This window comes from Caretta caretta, chromosome 28 (genome assembly GCF_965140235.1).
Source record: "Caretta caretta isolate rCarCar2 chromosome 28, rCarCar1.hap1, whole genome shotgun sequence".
NCBI classification, from domain to species: Eukaryota; Metazoa; Chordata; order Testudines; family Cheloniidae; genus Caretta; species Caretta caretta.
In genome coordinates this window covers 15,715,845-15,729,743 of record NC_134233.1, presented here as the reverse complement: position 1 = coordinate 15,729,743, position 13,899 = coordinate 15,715,845, and the positions used below count along the sequence as shown (strand labels likewise).

The window sequence follows — 13,899 nt, the reverse complement described above, 5'->3', positions numbered from 1 at the left end:
GCCGACTAATAGGGGTGCACGTAATTCCCTAGCATGGTAGGACTGGAAGGGACCCGGCGAGGTCACCGGTTCCCATCCCCTGCACTCATGGCAGGACTAAGTATTCTCTAGACCGTCCCTGACGGGTGTTTTTTCCCACCTGCTCTGAAAAATCCCCAACGATGCAGCTTCCACAGCCTCCCTGGGCAATTCATTCCAGGGCTTATCCACTCTGACAGGGAGGAAGTTTTTCCTAATGTCCAGCCTAAACCTCCCTTGTTGCAATTTAAGCCCATTGCTTCTTGTCCTGTCCTCAGAGGTTCAGAAGAATAATTCTTCTCCCTCCTCCTTGTAACAACCTTTTATGTCCTTGAAAACTGTGATCATGTCCCCTCTCGGCCTTCTCTTCTCTCGACTAAACAAACCCAGTTTTTGTTTTTGTTTTCAATCTTCCCTGATAGCTCATGTTTTCTAGACCTTTCATCATTTTTTGTTGCTCTTCTCTGGACTTCCTCCAAGTTGTCCCACCTCTTTCCTGAAATGTGGCGCCCAGAACTGGACACAATCCTCCAGTTGAGGTCTAATCCGCGCGGAGTAGAGCGGAGGAATTACGGTAATTCTCGTGTCTTGCTTTCAACACTCCTGCTAATACGTCCCAGAAGGATGTTTGCGTTCTTTTTTTTTTTTTTGCAGCAGTGTTACACTCTTGTCTCATATTTAGCTTGTGATCCACTCTGACCCCCAGCTCCCTTCCCGCAGGGCTCCTTCCTAGGCCGTCATTGCCTATTTTGTGTGTGTGCAATTGGTTGTTCCTTTGCATTTGTCCTTGCTGAATTTCATCGTATTGACTCCCTAGGCAATTTATCCCCGTGCTTAACCGCCCTGATAGTTAGGAAGTTTTTCCTCACGTCCAACCTAAACCGCCCCTGCTGCAATTTAAACCCATGGCTTCTTGTCCAGGCACATGGTGCAGCTGGAGCCATGTGCGGCTCTTCAGAAGTTTAATATGCGGCTCCTTGTCTAGGCACCGACTTTCCAATGGGCCGGGCCTGCTCAACCCCAACTCTGCCACAGTCCATGCCCCCACTCCACCCCTTCCCGTGCCCTGCCCTGAGCCTCCTGCATGCCACAAAACAGCAGAGGGGTGGGGAGGAAGGGGAGGCACTGACTGGTGGGGCTGCCAGTGGGTGGGAGGCACTGGAAGCAAGGGGTGGAGGATGGGGAAAGGGGCTGCTGACGTATTACTGTGGCTCTTTGGCAATGTACACTGGTAAATTCTGGCTCATTCTCAGCCTTAGGTTGGCCACCCCTGAGCTGGAGGGTACCTCACAAATACAGGTGTCAGAGCAGCAGCCGTGTTAGTCTGTATGCGCAAAAAGGACAGGAGGACTTGTGGCACCTTAGAGACTAACCGGTTTTTTTGAGCGTAAGCTTTCATGAGCTAGAGTCCACTTCATCAATGCAGCCGTCTGGAGGAAATGTCCCTTCTAGCAGTCGGTTGTAAGCAGCCTGCAGACAGAAGCCAGGTGTCACCATTAACTACAATTACATCTGTATGCCCTCCCTCACCCCCCCCCACACACACACACAAGAGGGCACACATGCCAGGCTCCTTAGCCATCAGCTGTCTTGGGTAGATGCCTAAGTCTCTCTTCCTCCTGCCTGGGTTTTTCCAGGCACCACCATTCCCTCCCTGAACCAGGGGTTCTCACAACAAATTTCTGGAGGCCTCAGCGTGCAGCCACCAACTCTTGCTGGGGGTCACACTGACCCTTTCCCCTGAAATATTTAGTGAACTTTAAAAACACCGAGGAGTCCGGTGGCACCTTGAAGACTAACCGATTTATTTGGGGAAGGGAGGGGGCTGCTGGGTAAAGCTTTCCTGAGTAGAAAGCCCACTTCTTCAGATGCATGGAGTGAAAATTACATATGCAGGCATAAATATACTGGCACATGAAGAGAACTGGAGTTTATTTCTTTGCACATGGATGAGCATCATAACTTGGTCCACCATACCCTATGCCCAACTCCACATGGTATGGTCACACCAGACTTTCTGTTACTCCTGTGCTGTAACTAGAGGCTCCTGGGCAAAACCTAGGAGTTTTTTCCTCCACCATGGTCTCCCCTTCAGGAAAGGCCAGGCCTTCCCATTCCATGCTCATTAGGTCCAGAAGCCCAGTATCCTTCTCCCATAGAGCAGTTGAAAAGCAGAGCATCTTGTGCGTTCCCAGGGGAAACCCCCTCACAGGGAAATAGCAGGTAACTTGAGCTGTGGGTCCACAAAAGTTTTCAACATCATTTTAAATTCTTCACCCAGGCAGTTGCTCAAGGGTGGGAGGGAGGTGACCAGAAGTGTGGAACATCCTATTTCTCTCATAGTCACGCAAAACATAATCCCAACCTTGGTAAACATAATCCCAACTAGAAAAGGAGGACTTGTGGCACCTTAGAGACTAACAAATTTATTTGAGCACAAGCTTTCGTGCTCAAATAAATTTGTTAGTCTCTAAGGTGCCACAAGTCCTCCTTTTCTTTTTTGCGAATACAGCCTAACACGGCTGCTACTCTGAAACCTGTCATAATCCCAACTATACATATAAAATGAGGGGGCCTAAATTAGCTAATTTAGGGAGAGATCTTGGAGTCACTGTGGATAGTTCTCTGCAAACATCCACTCAACAGGCAGCGGCCATCAAAAAAGCAAACAGAATGCTGGGAATCATTAAGAAAGGGATAGATAACAGGACAGAAAATATCATATTGCCTCTATATAAATCCATGGTATGCCCCCATCTTGAACACTGTGGGCAGATGTGGTTGCCCCATCTCAAAAGAGATATATTGGAAAAGGTTGAGAAAAGGGCAACAGAAATGATGAGGGGTCTGGAACGGCTTCCCTATGAGGAGAGATTAATAAGACTGGGACTTTTCATCTTGGAAAAGAGATGGCTAATGGGAGATATGAGGGAGGTCTATAAAATCATGACTGATGTAGATAAGGAAGTGTTGTTTACTCCTTCTCATAACACAAGAACTAGGGCTCACCAAATGAAATTAATAGGCAGCAGGTTTAAAACAAACAAAAGTAAGTATTTCTTCACAGAACACACAGTGAACCCGTGGAACTCCTTGCCAGAGGATGTTGTGAAGGCCAAGACCATAAAAGTTGGAAATGAGCAACAGGGGATGGATCACTTGATGATTCCCTGTTCTGTTCATTCCCTTTGGGGCACCTGGCATTGGCCACAGTTGGAAGACAGGATACTGGGCTAGATGGACCTTTGATCTGACCCCTTAGGGCCGTTCTTATGTAGCACAGAGATAAAATTTGCCCCGAGTCAAACCCCACTGAGCTGAGTATTACTAGTGAGGCATTTGTCGTCATGTTTGCCTCTAAAGGAGAGAGAATCCACTACCACCAGAATATATTTTCCCCCATCCAGGTAACTTTGTTCAGGGGCCCTACAATGACCAAAGTGACCTGCTGAAAATGGTCGCCTATGATGGGAAGTGGAATCAGGGCAGCCTTGCCCTCAGCTGGGTCCTTCCCCACGCTTGGTCATGGCTCACAGGATTTACTATATTTTGGTACTACCTCAAAAGCCTCCGCCTAGCAGAAGTTCTGGAGTCAGCCCTGTCTGATGTGCTGTTTTCCTTGTGCCTTAAGACGTGTACCCCGTGGGCCCGGCTGCGTAATCTAAGCTGGTTCTTTTGGGGCACCGAAAATGGTCTCCATATTTTTTCTGAGTAACAGCCGTGTTAGGCTGTCTTCGCAAAAAGAAAAGGAGGACGTGTGGCCCCTTAGAGACTAACCGATTTATTTGAGCATGAGCTTTCGTGAGCTACAGCTCATTTTTTCTGGCTGCATTCCCCTCTCCGGTACACTGATTACGGGCGGGCGCCAGACGGGGGGGGCTTGACGCCCAGGCCTGTCTGGCAGGGGTGAAGAGCGGGGCTGCTAACTCTGGGGCGCTGGCCTGGCTGGTGGGGTGCAGCCTCAGCCTCTCCCAGAGCCCGAGCAGAGTTTCCTGGGGCTCGCCGGGAAGCAGAGGCGGGTTCAATAAGAGATGTGACCAGGTCCCCCAAGTCTCTCTTGGCAGGGGCAGCTCCCAGTGTGGGTGTGGGGGGTGTGTGTGTGGGGGGGGGGACACACACAATCCTACATGCGCAGAGGCGGATCCCAGAGAAACTACATTTCCCACCACACCTGGGGCTTTCCAGGAGGCCCCCCCCCCGCCCGGGTTGCAGGCTCAGCCCAGCTGGGAGGGGCCGGGAGCCGGGGGGGGGGGGGGGGAACAAAGGAGGAAGGACCGTGTCTGCGATCCGCGGCTGTGAGTCTGTGCCGGGGGGGGGGGGGGGGACGGGGACGGGACCGACCTTCCTTAACCCCCCCGCCCCCCCCGGGCCCGGCCCGGGCCCCGGCCCCGCTCCCGCTGGAGCCGCCCTGGGGCCGCCCCGGGCTCCGCCCGCCCCGCTGCAGCCTCCAGGTACCGGAGCGAGCCCCGGGGGGGGCCGGGCGGTGACTCTGCCCCGGGTCCGGGGGGGGGGGGACCCGGCCTCTCGCAGCGCCGGGATCTGCCCCCCCCCGGGGGGAGGGGGCCGGACGGGGGGGAGACGGGGGGGGCAGAAGAAGGGGGCGGGGGGAGACCGGGGGGGACAGGAGAAAGGGGGCGGGGGGAGAAGGGGCGGGGGGAGACCGGGGGGACAGGAGAAGGGGGCGGGGGGAGACCGGGGGGACAGGAGAAGGGGGCGGGGGGAGACCGGGGGGACAGGAGAAGGGGGCGGGGGGAGACCGGGGGGGACAGGAGAAAGGGGGCGGGGGGAGAAGGGGCGGGGGGAGACCGGGGGGGGCAGGAGAAGGGGGCGGGGGGAGACCCGGGGGGGCAGGAGAAGGGGGCGGGGGGAGACCGGGGGGGACAGGAGAAAGGGGGTGGGGGGAGACCGGGGGGGGCAGGAGAAGGGGCGGGGGGAGACCGGGGGGACAGGAGAAGGGGGGCGGGGGGAGACCGGGAGGGACAGGAGAAGGGAACGGGGGGAGACCCGGGGGGGGCAGGAGAAGGGGGGCGGGGGGAGACCGGGGGGGACAGGAGAAGGGGGCAGGGGGAGACCCGGGGGGGGCAGGAGAAGGGGGCGGGGGGAGAAGGGGCAGGGGGAGACTGGGGGGGCAGGAGAAGGGGGGTGGGGGGAGACCGGGGGGGACAGGAGAAGGGGGGCGGGGGGAGACCCGGGGGGGGGCAGGAGAAGGGGGACAGGGGGAGACCTGGGGAAAGGGGCAGATGGAAAATTATCTGCGCAGCCAGGATATGGCGGGGAGAGGAGAAGAGCAGGGGACCCCCGGGGAGACAAGGGTGGGGGGCTGAGATCCCCTCGGATTTACCGCTGCCCCCTCCCGTGGGGATAGCGGACCCCTGCCCACCCCCTGGGGGTGATGTCCTGTCCCGTCCAGTGGCACGGAGACTGCTGGGAGAGCAGCGAATGACTCTCCTCTGCAGCCTTCGCTGACATCCAGGTGGCTTTCTGCTCATGCTGTACAGCAGGGGTGGGCAAACTTTTTGGCCTGAGGTCAAGTATCGGGGGGGGGGTCAGCCGTGTGAGTCTGGATCTGTAAAAGCTGCAAAGAGTCCTGTTGCAGAGCAGCAGCCGTGTTAGTCTGTCTTCGCAAAAAGGACAGGAGGACTTGTGGCACCTTAGAGACCAACCAATTTATTTGAGCATGAGCTTTTGTGAGCTGCAGCCCACTGCATCGGACGCATGCCGTGGAAAATACAGGGGAGAGATTTTTGTATACACAGAGAACATGAAATCTCTCCCCTGTATTTTCCACGGCATGCGTCCGATGAAGTGGGCTGTAGCTCACGAAAGCTCATGCTCAAATAAATTGGTTGGTCTCTAAGGTGCCACAAGTCCTCCTTTTCCTTAAAGAGCCCTGTGGCACCTTATCGACTAACAGACGTATTGGAGCATAAGTTTTCGTGGGTGAATGCCCACTTCGTCGGATGCATGGAGTGGAAATTTCCAGAGGCTGGTAGGTATAAATATGCAAGTAAGAATCAGGCTAGGGATAAGGAAGTTAGTTCAATCAGGGAGGATGAGGCCCTCTTCTAGCAGCTGAGGTGTGAACCCCAAGGCAGGAGAAACGGCTTTTGTCGTTGGCGAGCCATTCACAGTCTTTGTTTAATCCTGAGCTGATGGGGTCAAATTTGCAAATGAACTGAAGTTCAGCAGTTTCCCATTGAAGTCTGGTCCTGAAGTTTTTTGCTGCAGGATGGCTGCCTTTACATCTGCTATTGTGTGTGTCCAGGGAGGTTGAAGTGTTCTCCTACAGCTTTTTGTATATTGCCATTCCTAATATCTGATTTGTGTCCATTTATCCTTTTACGTAGGGACTGTCCCGTTTGGCCGATGTACAGAGAAGAGGGCCATTGCTGGCACATGATGGCGTAGATTACATTGGTGGACGTGCAGGTGAATGAACCGGTGACGGTGTGGCTGATCTGGTTAGGTCCTGTGATGGTGTCTCGGGTGTAGATATGTGGGCAGAGTTGGCATCGAGGTTTGTTGCATGGATTGGTTCCTGAGTTAGAGTTACTACAGTGCGGCGTGTCGTTGCTGGTGAGAATATGCTTCAGGCTGGCGGGCTGTCTGTGGGCGAGGACTGGCCTGCCTCCCAAGGCCTGTGAAAGTGAGGAATCGTTGTCCAGGATGGGTTGTACATCACTGATGATGCGCTGGAGAGGTTTTAGCTGAGGACTGTATGTGATGGCCAGTGGAGTGCTGTTCGTTTCTTTCTTGGGCTCCTCTTGCAGCAGGAGGCTTCTGGGACGCGTCTGGCTCTCTTGATCTGTTTCCTTATTTCCTCTTGTGGGTATCGTAGTTGATTAGCCTGATTCTTGCTTGCATATTTATACCTGCCTCTGGAAATTTCCACTCCGTGCATCCAACGAAGTGGGTATTCACCCACAAAAGCTCATGCTCCAATATGTCTGTTAGTCTATAAGGTGCCACAGGACTCCTGGCCACTTTTTTGGCCTGAGGACCACATCTGGGTGGGGAAATTGCATGCAGGGCTGGGGCAGGGGGTCGGGGTGTGGGACGGGGTGCGGTGTGCAGGAAGGGGCTCAGGGCAAGGGGTTGGGGCAGAGGAGGGGCGTGGGATGTATGAGGGGGCTCAGGGCAGGGGTTGGGGTGGAGGAGGTGTGCGGGGTGTGGCGGGGAGTTGGGGTACAGGGGAGGTTTGGGCTCCAGCCCAGCGCTGCTTACCTGGAGTTGCTCCGAGGTGGCAGCAGTGTGCACCGGGGTCAGGACAGGCTCCCTGCCTGCCCTGTCCCTATCCCCGCACCACTCCCAGAAGTGGCCAGCACCGTGTCCCTCGGGGGGGGCGCAGAGGGCTCCATGAGCCTCCCTCGCCTGTGGGTACCTCCCCTAAAGCTCCCATTGGCTGCGGTTCCCCATTCCCTGCCAATGGGAGCTGCCAGGGGAGATACCCCCCCCGACCCAGGGGCCGCAGGGACGTGGTGCCGGCCATTTCAGGGAGTGGCGCGGGCCCGCGGCACCAGGGGGGTGGCAATCCCATGGGCCGGACCCAAAGCCCTGAGGGGCCGGATCCGGCCCCCAGGCCATAGTTTGCCCACCCCATGCACTAAGCTCCAGAGGTCCCCGGTTCAATGCTGCCCAAGACAGGGTGTTACGTTCTCTCCAGTCCTTCCCCCTTTTCTCTCTAGATAGCAAAGATCAAAATCTATGGTGATCCCCCGCCCCGTTTTCTCTCAAATTCCTGAGACGTTCTCTGTTCTCCTCCACCGATTGTACCCCGTTTTCTCTCCACTTCTCCAATGTCCAGTTCAAATCTCAGGTTTGGGGAGTTTCCCTCCCCATGGTTTTACCTGCCGCGACTTGTCCTTGTTTAGGTGGGAAATCATTTCCCTGAATGATTTCTGAAATGGGAAGAGGGTTAATGGGCAGAGGTTGGGAGAGCCCTGAGGTAGGGACACCTCTGGGCTGGGCTGGGGGGGCCGTTCTCTGCTGGCCACAGGGCCTGGAAAGGCCCAGGAAGGGGAGGGAGTAGCAAGCGCCCCCCATGGAGACGGCCCCAGGTTTCCCAGTCGCAGCTACTTTCCCCTCCCTGTCCCGCCCAACCCAGCAGCCCCTGCCCCCCCACACCGCCTGCTAGTCAAATTCCCAGACCCCACAACCAGTGACCTTCTGACTCCAGCCCCGCTCCTTTCCCGTGTGAAAGCCACATCACCCAGAGCTCCCCGCCGGCCATGCGAAGGGGTGGCAAGAAGAATCCACCCCATTCTGTTGTTCATTGAATATCGCTGTATAATCCCCTCAAATTTCCCCTCTTTTCTCTTGAACGGTTGAAGGGTGACATAAAATCTCCCCAGATGTTGGTTTTTTTCTCTTATATTGGCAAATATTTAGCGTGTGCCTTGTTTTCTCCTCAGTTCTGAAATACTGATAGCAATTCCTTGAAATCTTCCCGCTTTTCTCCCCAGGTGTCTGGCTGAGATCAGGGCTCTTATGGTGCTGACGGTGGCTCGGGCTTGCCTGAGATCAGGGGCTCCCGCGTGCCGGGCACGGCACAGACCCTGACCGAGTTTGGGGCCCTCGTTGCGCCAGGGACTGCCCGCGCCCCGACAGAGAGCAGGGACCTTGTCGGGCCGGGGGCTACAGGGGCCCTGGCTGAGCTCCGGGCCCCTGTTCTGCCAGGCCCGGCAGAGACCCCAACACGGGTCAGACCCCGCTGTTGTGACAGGCGCTGTGGAGACCCCAACGGAGATCTGCGCCCCTATTGTGCTGGGCACTGAAGAGACCCCAGCTGACATCAGGCCCCCCCTTGTGCCAGGTAAAACTGAGACCTGGACCGAGATCACGGCCCCCCTCGTGCCAGGCAGCGCACGACTGTGGCCCAGACTGCGGCCTCCGGGGTCCTGGGCACTTTAGAGACCTCGACTGCGATCTGTGTCCCCGCTGGGCCTGGCCCTGCACTGACCTCGGCCAACATCATGCCCCACCACTGTACTGGGCTCTGCACAGACCCTCACGGAGATCCTCCCCCCACATTTGGCCAGATGCTGCAGGGACCCCAAACAAAATCAGGGCTCCTGTAATGGCGGGAGTTGCAGAGCCCCCAGCTGAGCCCCTGCTGTGCCACTCACTGCACAGACCCGGACCTGCATCACCAGTTAGGTCTTTTGCCCCCACTGCTCCCCTTGGGAGGCTGTTCCAAAACTTCACTTCGATGGTTAGAAACCTTCCCCTAATTTCAAACCAAAACTTACTGATGGCCAGTATCCATTTGTTCTAGGGTCAACATTGGTGCTTAACCTAAATAACTCCTCTCCTTCCCTGGTATTTATCCTTGTGATGTATGTATAGAGAGCAATCCTATCTCCCCTCAGCCTTCTTTTGGTTCGGCTAAACAAGCCAAGCTCTTTGAGTCTCCTCTCATAAGGCAGGTTTTCCATTCCTCGGATCATCCTAGTAGCCCTTCTCTGCAGCTGTTCCACTTTGAATTCATCCTTCTTAAACGTGGGAGACCAAAACCGCACACTCTATTCCAGATGAGGTCTCACCGGTGTCTTATAGAATGGCCCTAACACTTTCCTGTTTCTACTGGAATTACATTGCCTGATGCACCCTAAGACTGCGTTAACCTTTTCCATGGCTGCATCTCGGTGGCAGCTTATAGTCATCCTGTGATCAGCCAATACTAGGTCTTTCTCCTCCTCTGTCACTTCCAACTGTTAAGTCCCCAGTTTACAGCAAAAATACTTGTTGTTTGTCCTCAAATGCACGACCTTGCACTTTGCACTATTAAATATCATCCCATTTCTATTACTCCAGTTTACAAGGACATCCAGATCTTCTTGTATGATAATCTGGTCCTCCTCCGTATTGGCAATCCCTCCCAGCTTTGTGTCACACTCCCACTTTCTGTGCCAAGGTCACTAATAAAAATGTTAAATACGATTGTTCCCAAGACCAATCCCTAAGAAACTCCACTATTGACCTCCCTACAGCCTGGCAGTTCAGCATGATCCCTTGTAGTCTCCTCTTTAACCAGTTCCTTATCCACCTTTCAGTTCTCATATGAATCCCCATCTTCTCCAATTTAATTAAGTGTCCCATGTGGAACTGTATCAAATGCTGTACTGACATCCAGATAGATGAGAGCTACTGCATTTCCTTTATCCAAAACATTAGTGACCTTCTCACAGAAGGAGATCAGGCTGCTCTGGCACGATCTACCTTTTGTAACACCATGTTTTATTTATTTATAGAGCTGAAGGCTGGAAGGAACTGTTAGCAATAGGCTGAGAGTGGCCATGTGGAGGTGGGGGAAGGGATGGCAGACCGTGCGGAGGTGGGAGGGGACGCGGTGTTGGATTTTGTTTTGTAGGAGTCCATGTCTCTGCTCCCTGTGGCCGTGGTGGCTTCCGTACCAAAGCAGCATGTCAGCGGAGCAGACGCACACACCATAGCTCCATCTGGAACACGCGGCGTTCACTGCCAGACGGGATGGGCGATTTTTCAGGGGCCCAGCTTGATATGCCTGGCTGGGGTGGATTCAGTTGGACGGGGGTCTGGGGCTCTGATAGTTTGAGATGTTCCTTTTTGCATAGTCAGTTCTTTCCCTTTATTGTTTTTCCCCCACCTATGCCCGATGTCGCTCTCTTCTTAACTTGCTTTGGTTATTTCAGTTCCACTTTCTAAATGGGATCTAAGAATTGCAAAGCTGAATGAAAGATAAACCAAACAGAACCATTTGAATTTTGGCACATACCTGGTAGACCTACACCTCGTGAGGGTACGCTGTAATTACCTGGTTACCTGTAGCATTTTCTGGTGGGGTGGATAAAGCAATGTCAAAGAGCCAAAAGTGATCTTTAGTGCTAAAGGGCTCCTCAGGTGTTTGCTCTCTGGGGAGCATGCCACTGGCCAGGGCATGCAGACTTTCAGGAGTGGGGTGTTGGATTGTATTTAGTAATCCTGAAATAAAAGGTTAAGACGGCTGGTTCATAATATCCAATGAAATCTTGCAAACAGTTCTACAAATAGACCCTAATGCTATTAAAACAACATGGTATTAACACTGATTCCCTTAAAACTATTAAATTAAAATAACGAGATAAACGCATGAGAACTGAACTGACACCTAATTTCCATGTCTTAATGCCTGAAATTTTGACACTCTCTCACACCATCTTTTCTTTTTAAAAGCTATGCACCGCACACAGTCAAGTTAATGAAGGAAAGCACACCAATTATTGACTGCTTTGTGTTGCATTCGCATCTGATTAAGACCTAATTAAAACTGTACCACTGTAAGTGGAAACGCCTCAACAGAGCTTCGCTCCAATGTGTTTAAATCTGAATGAAAAGTTTCTAAGCTAAATACATGGCAAGATGGTAAACAGGGGGAAAATACACAGAAGTGCCTCTACCCAGTCCTGTTGACTCCTTGTCCCAACCCCCAATGAGTTCTGGCCTCTTGGTCAACTGAGCTCCCAGTCCCACATCAGCTGTGCCCTCTCCCAGCCTAACCCGTTTCTACTGCAGTTCTTCATCCCCCTCGTCCAGGCAGGGGGTTGGCGCTGCAGCCCCTAAGGCACCTGCGTTAATCACTCTCTCACATACTGGGGCTATTTAGATTTCAGGGAACGATTTATCAGAGTTACTGACTCTGGGAGGTGGGAGAGAGGAGAGACTGAGAGGGAGTTTGCTCCCCACACTCTGCAAGGCCATGTTCAACCCTGGTAGTCTCCATGTTACCTCATCCTCCACCCTCCCCCATGTGTCTCTCCTCATGTGTCAGAGTGTCCCCTTCTGATCATAATGCCACTGGCCTCAGCAGAGCTCCCAGACAGGAGCTACCTCATGATGGGGTTACGGTACTGAGAGTAAAATACATCACAGGGAGGGTGTAATTATCCTCAAAGGAAGCATTACAGTCTAGGAAGTGAAAGAATTAAAATACTTCATTACTTGAAAGTACGCTTGAAAGGATTGGATTTTTATTAATAAATTGCAGTAAATGTTGATTTCACTGTACACACAAAGATGAAAAATATTTATATAGGTAATATACAGAAATGCTTCTGGAGAAAGTTGAGTTTGATTTACGGATATTTACACTGTATATTTTGCGTGTGACATTGACAATTTGTGTTTGAACAGTTATAAAGATTTGGCTTTTCAAATCTCAACATTTACTGTAATTAAATAATTGTTGTCTGACCACGCCCATAACTTCCCACAGTTCTGAACACTGAAATTGTAAACATTAAAAAAGGGCTTTAAAATAACTATTGATATCATCTATTGAAATTTAAAAAAGAAATAGACAAAATTAATTTTGCCAAACCCACTTAACAGCAATCGCAATATGCTAGGGGTTGGAAATTCACAGCTAAGGCACCCAACCTTAATTCTGCCCTGAAGTGACACCAGGCAATACCATAGGGCTATGAATAAGTCAATTTAGTGTATAAAGTCCCAAATTAGATTATACCGATTTGTAAAGACACATGAGATCTTTCCCTCAGACCTTCACTGGGTTCTTTCTTTTATTGGTAATTCCCAGAAGTCAATAGATAAATAAGATTCTATCAGTTATGAAGTGGCTGTTTCCGATTTTTGGGGAGTGTCTATTAATTTGCAAGAAGGGCCACGTGCTGGGAGAGACGGGGCCTTGGTTTCATTTTAACTTGTGCATACTCAGCAGCTTCAGGAATTTGGTTCAAAGTATTTACATGTTTCCCTGGCCTGTTCTTAAAAGGGCTGCTGTAGACTGTGGGGAGGGGCAGGATCAGGAGCTGAGTCCCTTAGATATTTATAGCTCACTGGAAGAAGGATGGGGATTGGCGGGGTTGGGTCTCCGGGAATTTAGTAATAAACACACAAATATCATCATTCTTAATGAATTGTAATCTTATGATTCCCCTAACAAGCTAATAAACTCTGGCCACCCCGGCAGTCTAGGGAGGGAGTATTAATAAACTCCTGTGGTCAGTGTGGAACCTAAGGCACAAGGATCTTTCAGTGGCTGGGTCAGAGTCACCCAGAGGGAAATTCACTTCACTGGGTAAATCCCTAGTTGCTGGGCTCTGCAGAGGGGTGGGGAGGTGAATTCAATCCCCCATTCCTGGGCATGCACACCCCCCACAATCCTCACCCTGATCTCAGACACTACCGAAACCTGCCCCTGAGGTGATGGACCCACTTGGTGCTGCCAGAGCCATCTGCCATGGGACCCAGAGGGGACAGAGGCCCAGCTCCAGAACTGCTACCCCAGCCCCCATGCTGTGCTGGAGTTCCCCTGGCTTTCCAGTCTGCAGATGGCTCTAGCTGTCTGGGGACCCAGCCCGTGCACCCACCACACACAAACTTTCTCGCCACACACATCCCAGGGTGGGGAAGGACCCTCTGGGGCTGGCTGCAGTCTCCCCTTGCTGCTGTGAGAGGAATGGGGTGGTCCCTCATATAAAACACACACACACCCATGGGCAGATGGGAAATGTAGTTTCTTCCAGGGGATTGAAAATGTTTGATTTAGAGTCCTGAGCTCTCTCTTCCTGTTTGTCTCCTTCTGCCACTTTCAGATCTCTTGGAGAGACAAGGTGGGTGAGGGAATTTCTTTTAGGACCAATTAAAAAAAAATACTTCTTTTTAATATCCTGGGACAAACATGGCTACAAGAACCCGTTCAGTCTCTCTCTTTTTCCCTTTGCACCTCCTCCCCTTCTTACTTCCCGCTCAGCTGAGACTGTCCCATATAATGGGGAAATTAGGGTTCACTCCTGTAATGACTGGGTCCTTCCAACACTAATGGGACACTAAAGCCTCTGTATGTCAGTGACAGCAGCAGCTCTGGGACTCGGAGACACAGGGAGAAGAGATGGGAGTGAGCAG

General features: G+C 52.5%; 1 protein-coding gene across 9 annotated transcripts in view; it reads left to right on the top strand.

Moving 5' to 3' along the window:
• LOC125628643 (uncharacterized) overlaps positions 1 to 13,899 on the top strand; it is a 96,597-nt gene that overhangs the window by 59,001 nt on the left and 23,697 nt on the right. The window contains exons 1-2 of one of the 9 annotated variants that reach the window (XM_075124003.1): positions 4,280 to 4,313; positions 6,366 to 6,447. The exons of 1 other annotated variant lie outside the window; for it this stretch is intronic. The gene's annotated coding sequence lies outside the window, so the exon portion shown is untranslated. Of the gene's footprint in view, positions 1 to 4,279; positions 4,314 to 4,378; positions 4,470 to 6,365; positions 6,448 to 10,360; positions 10,796 to 13,899 lie in introns of those variants that run through there. 7 more of the 9 variants (XM_075123995.1, XM_075124002.1, XM_075123994.1 and 4 more) reach the window with 7 other exon arrangements.